This window comes from Passer domesticus, chromosome 2 (genome assembly GCF_036417665.1).
Source record: "Passer domesticus isolate bPasDom1 chromosome 2, bPasDom1.hap1, whole genome shotgun sequence".
Classification (NCBI taxonomy): Eukaryota; Metazoa; Chordata; class Aves; order Passeriformes; family Passeridae; genus Passer; species Passer domesticus.
Window position 1 is genome coordinate 14697287 of NC_087475.1, and position 17389 is coordinate 14714675.

Genomic DNA, 17389 nt, shown 5'->3' on the forward strand with positions numbered 1-17389 from the left:
CAGGTTCTGCAAGCAAGACTCAAGCCTTTGACAACGAGATTCGCTGCTTGGAAGATGTGACTCCTGTTGAAGGGAGCAGGGTCCCCTGACACCTACTTAATGCACACAGGTTGCTGGAAATTTATGACACCAGAGTTTTCAGTCCTGGCAGAGTGACTTAATATGTATTTAAACCTACAGTAGCCAGGACATATTTCATATCCTGGTTTTCTTTTTCCTCTAGATATTGCCAGTGTTTCAGTGAGCCCGCAGGGCACATTTTCCTGAAAGACAGATATGCTTTTTCATGTAACACCCCATTAAGTAAAGCCCTTTAGCAAGGACAAAGAGTCTCTGAAGATCCTTTTCTGGCATAGGATGTTTACAGACTGAAACACAAAGCTGGCTGTTTCTCTGAAAAAGAAAAAAAAATCCAAAGTTCCTGGTTAATCTGCTCACTGCCCTGAAACATTCTGTTTGTTTTGGTTTGATATTTCCCAAGAAGGCTTCTGATTCTGTTTCTTTAACTTCTTGCTGATGGCTTTGTCAGTATCTCTCAAGCATTTGTTATTGTGCCAAGTATTCATACTTCAGATATATGTAAATGACAAAGGTGTTGGAAAAGAGAGGGACTGCTATAGATGTGCAAAGCCCTGAGAGCTTCAAAATTAGTGAGTTGCAGGTGTAGAATATTGTGACAGATTTGTCCTCCAGCTGTAGAAATAGGGGAAAATATGCACACAGTGGAGTGTGCACACAATAGTATGGCTTGTCAGGTAACTCTTCTCCACAGGGTGGCAATTTGGGGTCAAAAGTAGCACCTTGGTGCAGTACAATGATTTCATGAGTCTTGTCTCTCCTTGACTTGCATATGTGGCTTAGTAAGGAGCAGCAGAAGCAGTGGAAAAAGTGTAAAGTGTGACTGACAGTTTCAATGTATTGCTTGGCTGCAGAGCTATTTGAAACAAATTGTACAATATGGAGCTGGTGGCCATAGGATTGGTGTCTTCCTGATGGACGTGTTCCATGTTCTTAGCTTCAGATCAGCTTTGAACAGATTTTTTCAAATTTTTCTCTGCCTGCCAAATTGTTCCTCCTATCAGCCGTTCACAACTTCAGTAGAATTTATTTCTTTCCACCTACCATGCACAGGAAATTTGACTCAGAAAGATGAGATGCAAATGTTATGCAGGGTTGACCTTTTCATTTACAGGGTAACTAATTAGCTTGACAAGTAACACATTTAGTAAAATACGTATATGTCATTAGATAATCCAGCCTACCTCTTCATGGTGGCTCCCTAAAATACATCTTACTATTGCTGCAATTAACTGCAGGCTTGCTGTTGACTTCAATAAGAGCAAGACTACAGATTTAGACCAAATGCAAAGTAACTTAATGTGCAGTCTCTGATCTGGCAACCTCATAGTTACTTCTTAGTTGTGCTTTAGCACCACAATGTAGTGCTGACTGAGTACCTTTTCCAGTTCTGCCTTTTTTTGCTGTAAGACAGGACACATGTGTGGCATTTAATATGAAAACATTAAAAGAGGAATATTTTTAAAGTAAATTTTGGGGAAAGGTAGAATTTCTGAGGTAGGCTAAACTTAGGTGTCAGCCTGGACAGGATGAACCTGGGCAACTGGCTGGACAGATCCCTTTAGCTAAACTACAGGATGGTATTTACACATAAATGCTGTGCTGAGGTCTGTGCAGGAAGTGTAATTTATATTGTTACTTTGATGCAACTAAACCAAGAAAGACATGGTTGTGTTCATTTTTACCATGGCTGACAACCTGGTGGCCTTCAAAGGGTCTGAGTAGAGGTAGTTGTGCCCTCCATTGAAGAAAGAGGACAGAATTAGTTATGTAGACACAAGAGATGGAAACAAATGGCCAAGAATTTGACCAGGTCTTCCTGGCCAACAGAAAGAAGCTGGTCATGTCAAAAATCTAAAGCCCACTCCCGATTGCCTTCGGGAATCATTTATTGCCTTGAACAGATGTTCTCAAGCACAGTTAACCTTGAATCCTGCATGGTTTGGGTCTGATGTAGGATGATTAGCATTCCCTAGCTCTGGACTGCAGCGCCTGGTTTTTGGTGCCACCTCACAGTATGGTGTGGCAACAGAGATAAATGGTGCCCTGCTGCAAATGGGATGCGGTGATGCTTTGCAATTCTAATGAACCCATCCTGTGCTCTTCAGTGTCCTTTAAACCTTGACAATTAGGAATAGTAAAGAAGGGGAAAAGTCTTACTAGAAGGGAGGCAAGAGGGAAGCAGAGCTTGTGAATGCCAACAGAAAAGAGAGGAATTTAATTTCATACTGATACTTTGAATTGCCATGTTCCCTTTTCAGATATATTTTGGAAGATGCTTATGCTTTTATCATAAAATATATCAGTTTACTGCTTCACTGTTTTATATGCTTTCTATTTTAATCTGGACCTGAGCCTGATGTTGCCATTAAATCATCTGCTTTGTCCTTCTTTATTTATATTCTTCCGTGTCAATTTTTTGCCTCTTTGCCTTTAATGAAGCAGAGGTGGCAGCTTTACAGATGGCAAACTAAATCACAGACAAACTACGTGACTTTTTACATGACCTATGCACAGAAAATTAATAATCACTCTTATTGACAGGTGCAGGCACTACATGTAAGTACTGCAGATAGTTTAGTTATTTTGGCTGTGTTGATTTGGGGAAAGTTCAGATTTTATGAGAGAATGTATGAGACAGTGCAAATTTTGTTCTTTTCCTTACAGTTTTACTCATGGCGCCTCCATTCAATGAGGGTTTATATACCTCTTGGTCCTCTCCTGGCTATCATTGGGTTGGATTTCTCTCCTCCACTAAAGTGCCATAGTAATGCTGCACTGGTTTTGGCTTTTGACATGGTCCCCTGGTAGAACAACTTCATGCAGCTCTCTTTATCCTTCCTGCTTGCTTTCCTTTTCCTTCATGTTAGCTTTTTTTCATTCCTCATAGGCTTTTCTAATGCTCTTCCTTTCTCCTTTCTTTTTAGCAATGTCTCCTGTTTGAAGTTTGGAGCAAGTCTTCCCTCTCTGCTGAAACATTTCACTCCTGTCTGCTATTCACTTTGTTTTTTCCCCTCCTAGGAGCAGATGCCAGCCTGCTCTGGCATCATCCCCCAAAAGATTGCTTTGCTAATTACTATGACAGACAACTTGTTTGTTGTTTGTTTGTTTGTTTTAATTCTGCTTTTGCTTTCTATTTTGTCCTTTCTGCATTGGGCTGATCATTCTCAGTGAGCTCAGCAAGGTCACTGGAGTCACTGGCAGGCTTGTACAGAAGGGTGTCCTAAATGATCCATTTGAGGCATACAACATTTCTGTGATGTCTATTGACAACTCCCAAGATTTTGTAAATACCAGCACTTTAGCTGAAGCCTTATTATTGATAATCATCAGAATAAGAAGACTGCTTACCATATTTTATTTATGAAACTGCACCAGGCCTTACATGCATACAGAAGTAGTCTGTGGGTAAATTTTAACCTTACTTAGCAGCATAAGGGGTCAGGAACTGGCTAAGACAATTTTAAATCAGGTTGCACGTATGGGTGTCATTGCTGAATTTTTAAAAGTGGGTTGAGCATGTCTGAAAGAGTTGTTAGCAGATATCTTTGAGAAGTGAGGAGGATGTTGAGGTGCCATGAGGTGAAAGAAAGGCAAATATCTTTCAAGATGCACGAAAAAAGAGAGCAAGGACAATGCAAACCTGTCACCTTCTTCAAAAGCCAGATGAATGATAATTGATGCTAGAGGCAAAATCTTATTTTGTTGGGATGTAAAATGTTTTTGTACAAAGAATGAGTTAAAAGTTAACAGATAAAGTCTGGCTGAGATATAATTCTTCCCAGAAATATCTTGTGGTTCTGAAAGATAGAAATATCTTGGAACAGCAGTAGAGGATACAAATGATACAGAACAGACCAGAATCTTCAGCCACAACCTTTTTCTTTTTCCAGAGGAAAAAGCCTTCCTTTACTCACATGTTCATTGCAATACCTGGCATTTAGGTGTGCAATTGCAACCTTTTTCCATGTACCAAGGTGTTTAAACTTAAAACTTTAGTGTTTAAACTTTAAAATTTAGCCCAGGTTCTTGGAGGTGAGAATTTAGCAATCAGCAAATGTACCGCTTTGCAGATGTGGCTATTTGTGTGACCCATGACTAAAGCACCATTTTGAGAGTGTGAATTGATTTCATAGATATTTTCTCGTTTTGCCTCATAAAAGGCAGAAATGAAAGAAGTGTCCTTGGGCCTGTGAGAGCCAGAGAAGAACCTGTGATGTATCACCACCATTGGACAAGTTTGTTCTCAGCCCAGCCTACAAACCTTAGTGTCTGACAGATACCCAAATACTGGCATCTTTCTTTTGTACCTATCCATAGCCCAAAACCCCCATCAGTGAACTGATCCTACCAGAGCAAACACTCCTCTTAGAATGGAGAAGAGCTAAAGATTTGTCTTGCACCTCTGCTACAGGTCAAATAAATCACCCTGAATTTTCAGTACAATGACAGTGACAGCTCAGAAAAGCAATTCATTAAAGACAATTGCATTTTACCAAAGAACTGTTGTCCAAAATAAAATAAAGTGTTCACTGAAGAAAGAAAGGAATCTAAAATGGTGTTGGAATAGATTGTCCTTTCCAGATCAAATGCTGGTATTATTTGCAGCACTGCTTTTGGGAAGTCTGCAGTACTCTGGCTAAGCACCACCACTGGCCAGTTACCCATCTCATCCTCTGCAGCACCGACGGGGAAGATGGTTTAGCAGAAACCACTTTTACCTCCACCTCTTACCCATGGGACAGATGGAGTGCCTGAGGTCTTGATACTGCAAAGAGAGAGGGAGCTAGAGACATATTCAGCCCTACTGACTTTAAATGTTCACATTTTGCACATGTTGCAGAACAGGAGAAAAGGCAGACTAAGAATCCTTGACTAGGATTCCCAAGGTCATGCAACAATATACTGTGTATACCTGTGCAGGTGATAGTGATACAGACTGATTCTTGTGATATATTTATTATATTTTATGAGCTGTTTAAAAGAGTGAGAGACAGTAGATTTAGTTATCTAAGCTAAATGTATAGGAGCATATACAATGCATTATGCATTTAGTTGTTTCTATACCAAGAATTTCATGAAGTGCTGGCAGTTGACAATCTCTGCTCAATTGCAAAATACTTATACAATACAAATGCAGAATTTGGATATTGAAGGAAATGATACCATACTTAAGTTCCAGAGTTCCTTTTCACATTCATATAACAGCCTGACACACTGTGTACAACACACGACAAATTGTGTACCAATCTCTGCCAAGTAGACTCTGCTCCACAAAATATGCACATTGCCAACACTGGAAAAGGAAGGGTGGCCACTGCATTTTAGGTATAACCTTTTCTTCCTTGCTCCTATATGGATCAGAGGTCTGGTTGTGGTATAATTAACTTGCTTTTTCTTGCTTCTTGGCTAAAATATCTGGATTCCTTTGGATAGTAATTTGATAAATCTATTAATAACTTTCCCACTGCCTTTCTGAAGTAATTTGGCTAATGTGCAGAGCTGAACTTACAGCCAAGTCTGAAAGGCTTTTTTCCCCATTTAGAAATTGCAACTGTTCCTTATGTGCAGCAATAGTTTTCCCTTTGAAGAGAGTAAGATAGCTCTATTAGAAGGGCTTATGGTTTTTGAATATATCTCTTGGGTACTTTTACACAGAAAATGATCACATTGAAATACTTATGAAAGGGAAACCCTTTTACCTGTTTTGAAGCTGGCATGGTGCACATCAGGTAGGTTTGGATGCCTGTGCTTTGTGTGCCTTTGCAGTGCCCTCAGTAGGACAGGACAGCTTTGAGCACCATTAGAGGCGTCCCTGCCTCCTTGTTATGGTGGTACCAACTTTGATCCTCAGCCTGGGAAGATGAAAAACCAGACAATGTCAACAACTGCAGTGGCTTTTTGTTAATTGTCAGAGTAGATCAAACAGAGAAGCATTTTTTTTGGGATTGCATCAGGACATTGCCTCATGCAAGTGGGCTGGAGGCAGGCTGGGCACGTAAGGGACAGCTTTGCCCCAGGCTGCTGTGGCTTTCTGTGGCAACGTGGTGGCAGAATCAGGTTGTTAGGGCTGGTGTTGGGGATGAGCCAGGGGCATTAAGGCAGCAGGCAAGAGGCTGCGTGCAACATCCAGTTCAAGCTGGCATTTCTGTCTGGTCTGCAAGACAGCCAGCCTTGGTCCTGTCAGGCAGGGTGCATGTACAGCTGCCTGAGGGGAGAAGGGTTGTCTAAGAAACAGCAAGGCTGGTGCAGGGGTGATTGGAATATTTTCCCATAAATATTCTTTAAACGTAAGTGATTGTGATGAAATCATAAAAGCAATTGGCTCTTGTAACTCCTTTTTTTAAAACAAATTAAGCCTAAAAACATGTAGAGACCTCCTTCCTTTCCAGAATATTATTGAAAATTAATAGACCATCTGAGCCTGCAGTATCATAATGTCTGTATCCTTTTTTTTTTTTCCACGTACCTTCAGATTCATCTCCAGCAGCTCTCCATCTGTTTGCAGGCTGTTTTCTAAACCAGTGTGATGCCTCAGGTGCAGAAGAGAGAGACAATAATTAACAATGTGGCCTACAGCATCTTGGGGAACAATTAATTTTAGTGAATGGACAAGGGGAGGAAGTGGGAAGGTAAGCTTTGCTCATTTGTCTGCTCATGCATTCACAGCTGGGCGTATTGGATAGATGAACATACAGATATGTATATTCCTCTCCCAAAAAGACTAATTTCAGCATTCCAACTTTCACTCTTTCGCAATAGCTGTTGTGCACAGAAGCTACTTGAAAATGACAGTGCCATCTGCACTGAGGAGATTAGGGGGTGTCAAGGAATACTCTTTTTCACTTCTCTCATTCCTGCTTCTCTCCATCCTGTCCCTGGAAAAATCCCAGCTTTTAACCTGTCAAAATAGTTTTAAAGCTGGTCTCTGATGTATAGAAACCTGTGAGACAGAACCATGACAGCTATGTACTGTCAAAGGAGTATGACTGCTCAAAAAAAAAAGAAAATCCAATACAGCTGAATAAAAGAACACGGAAATGTGGGAGTCTGCAGTAGCATGTGGGGTTGTTCTTTCATGCATATGAAAGATACATTGATCACAGAATACTAAATTTATATATAGGAAGACCATTTGACTGGTTTATACTTAGAGAGATTATAATGCACAGAACTGAAAATTAAAGATCTGCACATCTACAGAGAGGTTAAAAATGAAAACCGTATGATGAATTAGGATATTTTTCCTGCAAATGTAGGTCCTGAAATTAGAAAACTGAATCCATTTATAAGCTCTTAAATGCAAGTGGCCTCATTTCCGATGTGCCGAGCAGCCGCTGCTCTGCCTGTTTCTGTTATTAACACTGGCTCCATTTCTGAAAAACAGCTGTTAGGAAGATCCTGTAGGATCTCCTCTGACATGTCTAGCTGGCAAATAACCACATCCAACTGCAGGACCTATGTGCCATGTGAGTACAGCTGGAGATATGGGGAAGTGCTGCTGAGCTTTCTGATTGTGTAATCTCCAGGTAGGAATCCAGCAGAGATGCTGAGAGAGGAACCCCATCAACTTGACTCCTTTACTCCTTTTCATATCCCTCTGTCCCTTCCACTTCACACACTGGTGCCCATGCTGAACGCAGAGACTATTTGAAGCAGCAGAAGAAACTTGCTGTGTGCTTTTTGAAAGTGAGATATCACATATGTGACTACTTGGTTCTGTGTGGAGCATGGGAAAATGAGGTATTTCAAGACTCACAAGTGCATGGTCAGATTTGGAAAATGGCTGTACTAATAACAGGAACCTGAAAGCTTAATCATGAGCCCAAATTAGGTGGTTTCTAAACATTTGACTTTATTCTGGAATTTTGTAATTTCACAAGTGTGTCTGCAGTGGAGAGAAAACAATGTGCCCCACTGGAAAGCTAGCAGTGCATTCATCCCTTCAGAGAACAAACTCATTTGCCCTTTCCCTTTTATGTCTGCTTATTCAAACAATTAAGTAAACTTAAGAAGCATCTCCTCTGAGCCACTCTCATATGTTTCCAGGCAGTAACATAAATGAGGATCAGTAATCTAATGCAGAACTGATTTGAGCATGTTTGCATGTTATTAGGGAGCTAAAAGGTTTATTCATGCCTTTGGCTCTGTATGTATGCAGAAACAGCTGCATGGAGGAGGCTGCTGTTGGCTGACTGCTCCTTGTGCAAAAAGAACCCCCAAACTTAGGCATTTTTCTGTTCCAAATGTCCAGGCTATGACAGCGGGGAAGACTACAGAGTGCCTTTCAGGATGTAAAGGCTGTCATTTGTGCATCCAAGAAAGGACTGTACTGTAAAGGTAGAAGTATTTTTAATAAAGAAATTACATGCTGTGAAAGAATGTGAACTCTTCTGGAATGTGTGGAGTGGATTATATTAATATCTGCATATCAACTTTACCCTCTTGATTCACTTCATGCTGCATCAATTATACTGTAACTTTTCAAACTGCTGTCTCTACGTAGCATTGTTAACTATAGCCAAAGGTTGGGAAAAGATTATCCTTTTAAAATTTGATTGCTTGCTCACCAGGAAAGCAACAAGAAGCGGAAAAAAAGGTATTAACAAGTCCTGTAAAAAAATAGAATTCCATCTATTTTCACTTCTAAATAAAATAAAATCAAATCCCCAGAAATTCTCATTTTTTGACAATATCAAATAGTGCAATGTGAGATATAATTTTGGTTGCAATGTATGGATGATATTGCAAAGAAGTATAAATATGTATCATACAGAGGCTCTTTGCCAAAATGCACCATTTCACTCCCTTAAATGAGCTTACTCAAAACCAATTTTATATGGGGAAATTCATAAAAATCCATAGATTCCCATGAATTTTCTCATACTGCTCAACCTGCTAACTCTAGTGAAAGATGTTCAAACATATCTAACTTGTAAATTCCACAGGCTTATTTTGGTTTAAAATGTAGTTTTGCATGCCTTGGTTTGTAATACTCTTTTTTTGTATTATGAATGGAAACGAGTTTACGACCTAAAAAAGAAAGCAAATGATAGTGTAGGGAGCTCTTCCATGATGTAAAGAGTAGAGCATAGAGCAGACAAAGCAACTCCCAGTGTGCGAGCTTTGCACAGCTGTAACTTCTGTGATTTCTTTCAGTTCTTTCAGTTCTTGGTCAAATGGTTGCTGAACATAAAGGATGAGATGCTCTTAACTCATACTTTTAAAAGACTTCTTAGCAAAACAAGTGTCTTTCTCTTTCATATCACTGGGGGTAATTTTACTGCCTAGAAGAATATCAGTCTTCCATGATCCAAGAAAACCTTTCCCAGAGTTAAATATTCACTTGTATGGTTATAAGCAGCCAAGGTTCTGACCTTCTGATGTTAAAACTAACACAAAAGGAGCAGTATACACTACCCCAGTGAGTAAAGAGTGAGAAGGAAGAAAAGGTATAATGGGAGTGACACCCTCAAAAGATTTACTAGGGAAAAATTCTTACTGGGAAAAGCTTGCCATCATTAGTAATCAAGGAAGAAACTACCTACAAAGGTAGCTGTTGAAAAATTAGAATTTGGACATAGGGGAGAATAACATGGCAAGAATTGTCCTAGGCACAAATTCCATAGCTAGAAAGCACCATTACAGCCTCTGCCCTCCCTGAGTGGCTACAATCTACCTAAACAGGGAACTGATGCCAGGACCAGGATTCTCCTTCTGAGAGGTGAGACGTGGGTGAATCTGTTTTCAGATTCACCTGTGCTGTGTCTCTGCCTGTGCTCCAAAGACAAAACAGAAATAAACCCAACAAAAAAAAAACCCAAACAAAATCAAAAACAATGACAGCAAAAAACAGATGGGAGGAAAAATTCTCATGAAAAATTGTGATATAATTTATTATTTCATTGAAATTATATGAGCCCAAGGAATTCCAAGGTGTGGTCCTGCAATAACAAGGCATAGAAGAAGGAATAATCTTGTAGCAGTACTGGAAATGTTCATAATGTTTGTATTTTGAATGTGCCTTGTTGAAATAGGAACCAGTTCTCTCTGAAACCAAAACTTAGTCCCGCATAATGATGAGCCTGGCCTCCAGCAGTAAGAAAGGAGGGAATTAGATTAATTATAAAATGGAATTCAAAGTACACTAGTAAGACAGGGGCTTTTTTCAGTGCTTGTGTCTTTCCTTCTGCTGGCATTCCATGGTAATAGGGTAAAGCTACCATGTATAGAGCAAAAATTGAAGAATATTAATAAGATGACAAATTCTTCCTCATGCCTATTTACTGTCAGTGACATACCTTTTCATTTATACCTCTGCCTAAGAATGGCTCATAGTTACTGTATTCCCTGTCTCCTGACCTACAGTGGTTCCTTAGCCATGCTATGCATGTTTTAGCTCATTTAATCTTTCCTTTGAAGCCATTCCCTCCAGCTCTTTGTCATTTGCCTTGTTTTGTCTGGATCCCTTCCAATTCATCCTGGCATGAAGGTAGACACATGGCAGTGTTTGGGGTGTGCTTTCAAGAATATGCCATCAGGAAGTGCTGCCCAACCCCTGCCATCTCCCAGGAGAACTTGGTAAACCCATGGGATCCCCACTGGGACCCTGGTGCCTTCCTGCTCCTAAACTCTGAATTACACACTGCACACAGTGGAGCACCCAATAAAAGTGCAATTTGCACTGGCTGTTAGTTTGGGCTTATTCTTCTGTTGTTACTGAATACCATAATCCCAGTTCTGACCCTTCTTCCTGGATATGCTGCTCAGATCTTTTTCAGCCTTGCTACCTTTCTGTTCCCTTTCTCCCATGGAGTATCTGTCCTGCAGTGCATGATTCATCAGATTTGCTCTTCTGCATTTTTACAGTTTGGCTCTCCTTCAGTGTTTCTAGACAATATCATGAGGCTCCTTAGTGCATTGTCTTAGGTATTTGTGTTTCTCCTCTGTAGGCTCCTCCCATGAACTAAGAAATTGGTTATTGTCTGGATTTTATGACATCAAGTCACATAATGATGCCCACATTACAAACAGCAGCTTTTGGCTCAGTGTGCTGCTGTTTTTGAATTTCCCAAGTCTCTCTCCAGAGCCTTAGTCAAGAGGACAGGCTATGTGGATTCTCAATGTGTTTCCCTGCTCTGCTTCTCATTTGGCATTCAACTAACAATTCTTTCCAGTACTTGTTAACCTCCACTGATGCTTTAAAAGTGGGTTCTGCAGCCTTGAATGTGAGAATATTAATACTGAAGATCTCTTAGGTTGCTTTTTAAATGTCTGCTCAAGATTGGACATTACCAGAGGGGTCCAGGAGAACTCCTTGGAGCATATGCTAGGGGCTGGTCAGGGATCTCCACAGCACCCGAAAACTATGGATTGTCTATGTTTAGGCATCTGAATCCCAGGCTGGTGTCCAAATGAACTCTTCCTAAGGAGCTCCTTAGCATTTGCTAACTAAAAATAGAGTTTAGGCATTTGTCTGTGAATGCCTACATGTAAATGTCTTCACATCAAACTGAATTCTTCCTATGATGTCAAATGTGTAATTCAAGAGAAATTATCATGACAACGTAGAAAAAGATACAACCACATCCAAAGTTGATCTGTTTCATTTTTTTTTAATTTTCTTCCTTGTTCAGATACCTGCACTAATTGCCTCCAATTAATTATCTTCATCATTGCTACTTTACAGACTTTGAACAAGCAAAGATAACTGAGCAGTTCCTTGATATCATCTCTAGTTCTGCACCTGGTATTATGTGCAGCAGTGTCACCAAGAAGCAGATCTTTTGATAGATCTGTCATGTTGGGATATGGCAGAGGCCGCTTTTCTGAGGAGCAGGGCACAGAGCTCAGCAGGATGGATGAATACAGGCATGGCTCTACTGCTGTTAGAAAATCAGCTGCTGCAGCTCCCTGACCATGCTCTGCTGGAGCCATACTCTGCATAGCTGTAGCCATTCCCTGTGTAGATACAGAGATGAGTTTTGTTATAGCAATGATAGTAAGGCTGATTAATGTAATGCCAGTCAGAGACCAGTCTATTTCTGTAATGCCAAGATAGCACCTTTTAAAATAAAATGAGTTCCTGCTTCTGCCTGAATGCTACTAAGCCTCAAGAAATACAGAAAGGTTTATGAACCTCATGATTATCTGTCCTTTCTCCATGTGTTCTTATCAGTTATTCCCTATCTGCCCCTCAATTTCACTGTGCCTGTGTTCCCTGTCCTTCCCTTCCCTACCCAGCCTGAAGGATGCAGTTGTTATTCATTCTGGACCTGACCTGCCACTTTTATTTGTATGGCAGAGCCAGTATCTTTGTCCTCTTTGGCCAGTCAATTCTTGCATGCAGAAACAGATTTTAAAACAACTGACACCAGGTGTTAATTGGAGATAGGCTGGGGCCTGTAATTTTAAAGGACACCAGTAAAAATGATTAATGAAAATCTGTTACATATGGGAATGACTATTCCTATCTAGCAACAAAGGAAAAATTTGCTCAAAAGCAGAAGATCAGTGCAACGGGAATGAAACAAATAATTATAGCTTAAGAAACTAAGATAATTTTTGGTGGTCTTCTGGGGTAGATTTCAGGAATAAATTTAATTTGGGAACAGCAAGACTGGGCAAGTCTTCTATGGCCAGGGCTGATGGGACATGAGGCAGAGCTAGCCAAAAGGCTGGAACAGCACATTTTCTTGGTGGCAAACTAACATGCTCAGCTCTGGTGTGCAAATTGATGTACAGCTCTACCTACTCTGCAAGTGTGTGGTTTTCAGACAATTTACATCCAATGTCCAGGCAGAGGACTGCAGACAGATGTAGTCTGGCTTTATCTGCATTTCCTCAGACAAGTGTACCACTTTCTCATTTATTTTTTCTTTTTCACATTATGTTTTCAGGAGTTTTTTTAGCAGTTAACTGAATATCTAATTATTAGGCAACTGTAAAACCACTGAAAAGGAAACAGTGAAGGATCTAGTAATAGTGTGAATGCAGGCATAGATGCCCCTGTTGGAAAGATGTGCTTCAGTTTCAGCCTTTGTGAATGACAATTTAATTGCTGTGTCTCTGCATTTGTGCTCCATTCACTACGAAGGAAATAAGTGGGAATTGAAGCACAAGAATAGATGCACTGGTCATCACTGAGCTGTACTGAAATGCTGTGTACAAGCTGATGATTTTATAATGGGCCCATCTGCCCACCTCAAAAAACCACTACAGAGATTGACAAGATTGGCAGCACCTGTTGTTCTAGTTCCATCTTCAGAATAGCAAAAGGTTTTGAGTTTTGGAGTTTAGATGCACAGATCTTTCTAATTTAGTTTCTTCTTGTGCTCTGTGGATAAGTCTTAAATAATTTTCTCTTGCCTTTTTTCCTAGTCCCTCACTGAGATGTACTTTTTTCCCCTCTACTACTGAAAGCTGGCTTTGCATTTGTTATGGTTTCTCTGTATATATAAGGCTCTCCATATACTTTATCCACTTAGCAGAATTAGAACGTTTAACAGACATATTCATGAACCTCTCTTCTTTTTTTTCTAGAAGTTCTAGTGGTTTTGACACTGCATCTTTCAAAAGATGTTAAGTATTCATCATGAAGTCTCTCTGCACAGAATATACCAAGTTCTCTTGCAGTGTAGTGATAAAGTGGTCTAAGATTTCCACTCGTGCTGTAGATAATGTACATCTTGGGAGCTTCTGTTGCTGTGTAAACATTTTGCACTTTCAAAAAAAGGTAAGTAATTCCTCAATATATGAGTCTTTTCTGTAAGACGAGTGTGACCAGTTCTCCTCATGGGATGTGATTGTTTAGTTGCCCCACAGCTACTTATTTTAGCCTTAATTCCCAACCAGTCCTAATGTTCTTTGGCAATTTCACCTACCTCTCATAAGCAACTTCTTCTGCTCCCTGCATCTACATGTCTAGGCTTGAAATAATTCTTGCTTTGCCACCAGCAGGTTCCTTCATTGGAAAACCAAAAGTGCAGGGAGTTTTCTCAGACTGAATTAAACTCTGTACCTGCCTTTCAGCAATAATGTCTTCTCTTAAAAGTTTTTCAATGCCATCATTTCTGTTTCTGTGTAAGCAGATTTCTGATGTCTGTATGTTTATACACCTGACTGGCCCATCAGACTCTGTTAAGTTTGGTTTACATAGTGCTGCTTTGTTCATGGCTCTGTAGTACCACCTTATCCCTTACCTAGAAAAGGCTTTTTTATTCCAGTTGCTTTCTTTCTGCCTTGGGAACAAGATTTTCTCTGAAAATTTTGTCTTTTTTCCTATCCTCATTTATATTCTCCAAATAAAGAGAAAGCAAGCAAAGCAAATACACACTGAATCTCCAAAGCATTGCAAATTGATCTTGTGTTGTCAGGGAATAGCTATGATTTAACTTAAATGACAGGCAGGCAGAAGTCCTGCCTCAGCTCTGTTATTCTTAAGAACTCCTGGGAGGACCTTCCGTGTTCAGACATTCCATTTTACCATTTCCACTTTCCTACAACTTCCTAGGATCAGTCCTCTGCCGCTGCCTGGTGAAAGATGCCTCTTACAGAGGATTACCAACTCCCAGGCTGGTCCTGGCATTGAAGTGGAATGCACCCTGCTGCTTTACAGGTACCACAGAGGATTGTATTGGTGTGGTGGGCTTTGCCAGAGCACTCCAGTGTCATCCTCTCAAAGCTTGCTATGCCACACACATATCAAACCAAAGTGAAATGTACATTTGCAATGTCAAAATTGAGTAACAGGTCACAGCCTTATAAAAATGTAGCCAATGGGAACTCAGGAAATTCAAGACTGGTTCTATCCTTGTATCAAATCCAGAAAAGCCTGTGAAACACGTCTGTTGGCAAGGTATAAAAGTGGATCTGCTGTGTGTGGGCAAGGACTTGAATATGATCTACACAGCATGTCCTCAAAGTCCTGGCTGGTAGAAAACCCCTGGCCCTGATGTGCCAGGGTCTCCATCTGTTTCCATTCAGAATCAAAGGCTTTGCCATCCAGCTCATCTATTTCCTAATCCCTCCCAGCGTATCACTGGCTTCCACCCACTATGAAAATTATGTTGTTCCTCAGCAGAGACAGGTGCAATTATTCCCTTCTTTGATCATAAACAGAATCAGATAATGGCTGCCTTGGTGCTTAAATTAGACATCTAAATTTAGTGCCTCTAAAAGCAGGAAAATCTTTTCCACAAGGCTTAGTGGTATTTTTTCTCTTATGGATGACATAGTTCATGCAAGTGTCATTTGCATAATTACATAACCATGAAATTTGTATGTGCTACATACCACTTTGCACTTGTTTGAGACCATGTTAACAACTAAACTTCCCTGAGGGGATATGGGGTTAACGGGTGACATTCCCTTGAACTCTGTCCTTGGGAGCACTAATCATTATCTGGCTGCATGGAAACTAGCTGTAACTCCTGTTATTTATTATCCTCAAGAAAAATAAATAAAATCACCAAATTATATAGATAAGTCTAAGGTCATAGAAGCAGAGCTTATGCTTGACTTAAAATGTCCTGTACGACTTTTATGGTTTGATTTTAAATTTAAATTTAAAATATTTTTACAAATCTAGGTACTCAACATTGAAGTTAATGCCATTATCTGTTGTAGGAGGTTTTGGATTACTGAGACTGACTGTCCTTGAGAAGCACTTCAGTAAGAGTGCATAACTTAACTACAGATGGAAATCCCTAATTGCCAAATGCGTGGACAAATATGCTTAGCTATTGTGAAGAGCATGCACAGGGAGGTGATGTTGCTGAATTTATAAACAGCAGCAAGCCCAAGTCATGAACAGAAAGGGGATTTCCACTCTTGTATCACCAATGCTGTGGTCCCTAAGCCAGTGACCTTACAACGTGAAATAAAGACAAAAGGGAGATATTTGTTTCTGGGGGTTTTCATGCAAGCCAGTGAATATGATATGATAAGTAATGTTATTCTAATGACATACACCAGCCTGGTTTGAAATGTCTTTGGTGTTTTTGTAGGATAATATTAGGTTAATTGCTATTTGGGAAAGATCACATTAAATTTCTCTGTGGTTTAGTAGTTAAATAATTTATGATCTCACTTGTACATCAGGGGCTCAAAAGCACTTGCCTGGGAAACCCACTGTTCACTGGGGCTGGGATTTTTTTCCTTATGAGGAATGGAAAGGAATTTTCAGTGCTTACTGTAAGTCTCTGCAGGCTGCACCTACACATGCAAGAAGTTCAGTGTCATAGGAAGAGATCCAGCCAGTGTTGAGAACAATTTTTTTCCCATTTTAGATGAGTTTTACTTCAAACTAGCTCTGCTCTGGTGCAAAGGACAAAATAGTCATAGCAGCTGGAGGACAGTAAATGTATTCCTCAATCCCATCCTCTAGTTTGATTTAATTTGAAAAGAATCTGGTTAATTGTAAAAGTATCCTCTGAGGCTTTTCCATCATATGAATCAAAGCATTCTAAGTGGCAGCAACTGCACAATCTGCCTTCAAAAGCACGTTCATGATCTGAACTAAAGCACAAACGTAGGCATACTCTGTACTAAAATAAACACAGCTGCACTAAAAGGATTCATTTTATGTCAGAGTCCTATAATTTGGGATTTGGCAATAAAGTCCTTAGTAAGCCTGAAATATGGCAACTTGCCCCATAGGCACTTCAATATAAATGTCTGGATTTGTTATTTTATTTCTTTTAATATTTTGCAGATCGCAGAAAAAAATAAACTTAGAACATCCTGATCTAATTTACTAATTGCATGAAAAATCAGTGGTAATAAACTATGTAATTGTACAGGGAAATGGTGATTTCTGTCCAAGCATATTTTGCACCCTTAACTGCTTTTTCTGTGATATTACCACTCAGATTCTGCTGAAGTTTTATAGCTTGCTGTAGGTTTACTGAACTGCCTGTTACTGAACACTAAGAATATTTGCACATATGCAACATTTAAGGAAATATAAATTAATTTCTGCTGACTCTTTTTTCAAAAAGCAAATCTAATTCAGCTTGCTGTTCGATGTCAGTGTGGCAGTTTAATATCTTTTTTGTTTAATGTAACCAGCTTACTATAAAAAAGGAAGTAATTGAACAATGACAGATTTTTTTTTTCCTAATCTTTCATCACAATTTCTATAAATCAGTGTAAAAGTAGGGGGATAAAAATTATCACTAGCTGGAAATTACCTTGATTGAAATGTGAGGCTCACCTAGGTGCTGGAACTAGAGCAGTGAAATAGAGTTCCAACAAAAAGTTACAGATTAGAGATGCAATGGTCTGGGACCACCAGCATGGTGAATGGCCT

The 17389-nt window shown here is 39.8% G+C and overlaps 1 protein-coding gene and 1 long non-coding RNA gene across 52 annotated transcripts in view; one reads left to right on the top strand and one right to left on the bottom strand.

The window, feature by feature from the left end:
- The window catches only part of LOC135293390 (collagen alpha-1(I) chain-like), a 406941-nt gene that overhangs the window by 138756 nt on the left and 250796 nt on the right, over positions 1-17389 (top strand). For 27 of the 50 annotated variants that reach the window (XR_010355523.1, XR_010355510.1, XR_010355487.1 and 24 more), the window contains 3 exons: positions 6587-6710; positions 13621-13813; positions 14591-14695. The exons of 14 other annotated variants lie outside the window; for them this stretch is intronic. The gene's annotated coding sequence lies outside the window, so the exon portion shown is untranslated. Of the gene's footprint in view, positions 1-6553; positions 6711-13620; positions 13814-14590; positions 14696-17389 lie in introns of all 50 variants that reach the window. 9 more of the 50 variants (XR_010355515.1, XR_010355484.1, XR_010355495.1 and 6 more) reach the window with 3 other exon arrangements.
- The window catches only part of LOC135293394 (uncharacterized), a 28423-nt gene that overhangs the window by 8901 nt on the left and 2133 nt on the right, over positions 1-17389 (bottom strand). For both annotated transcript variants that reach the window (XR_010355527.1, XR_010355526.1), the window contains exons 2-3: positions 6548-6611; positions 5781-5933 (exon numbers count right to left, since the gene is read on the bottom strand). This is a non-coding gene — a long non-coding RNA (uncharacterized LOC135293394). The remainder of the gene's footprint in view (positions 1-5780; positions 5934-6547; positions 6612-17389) is intronic.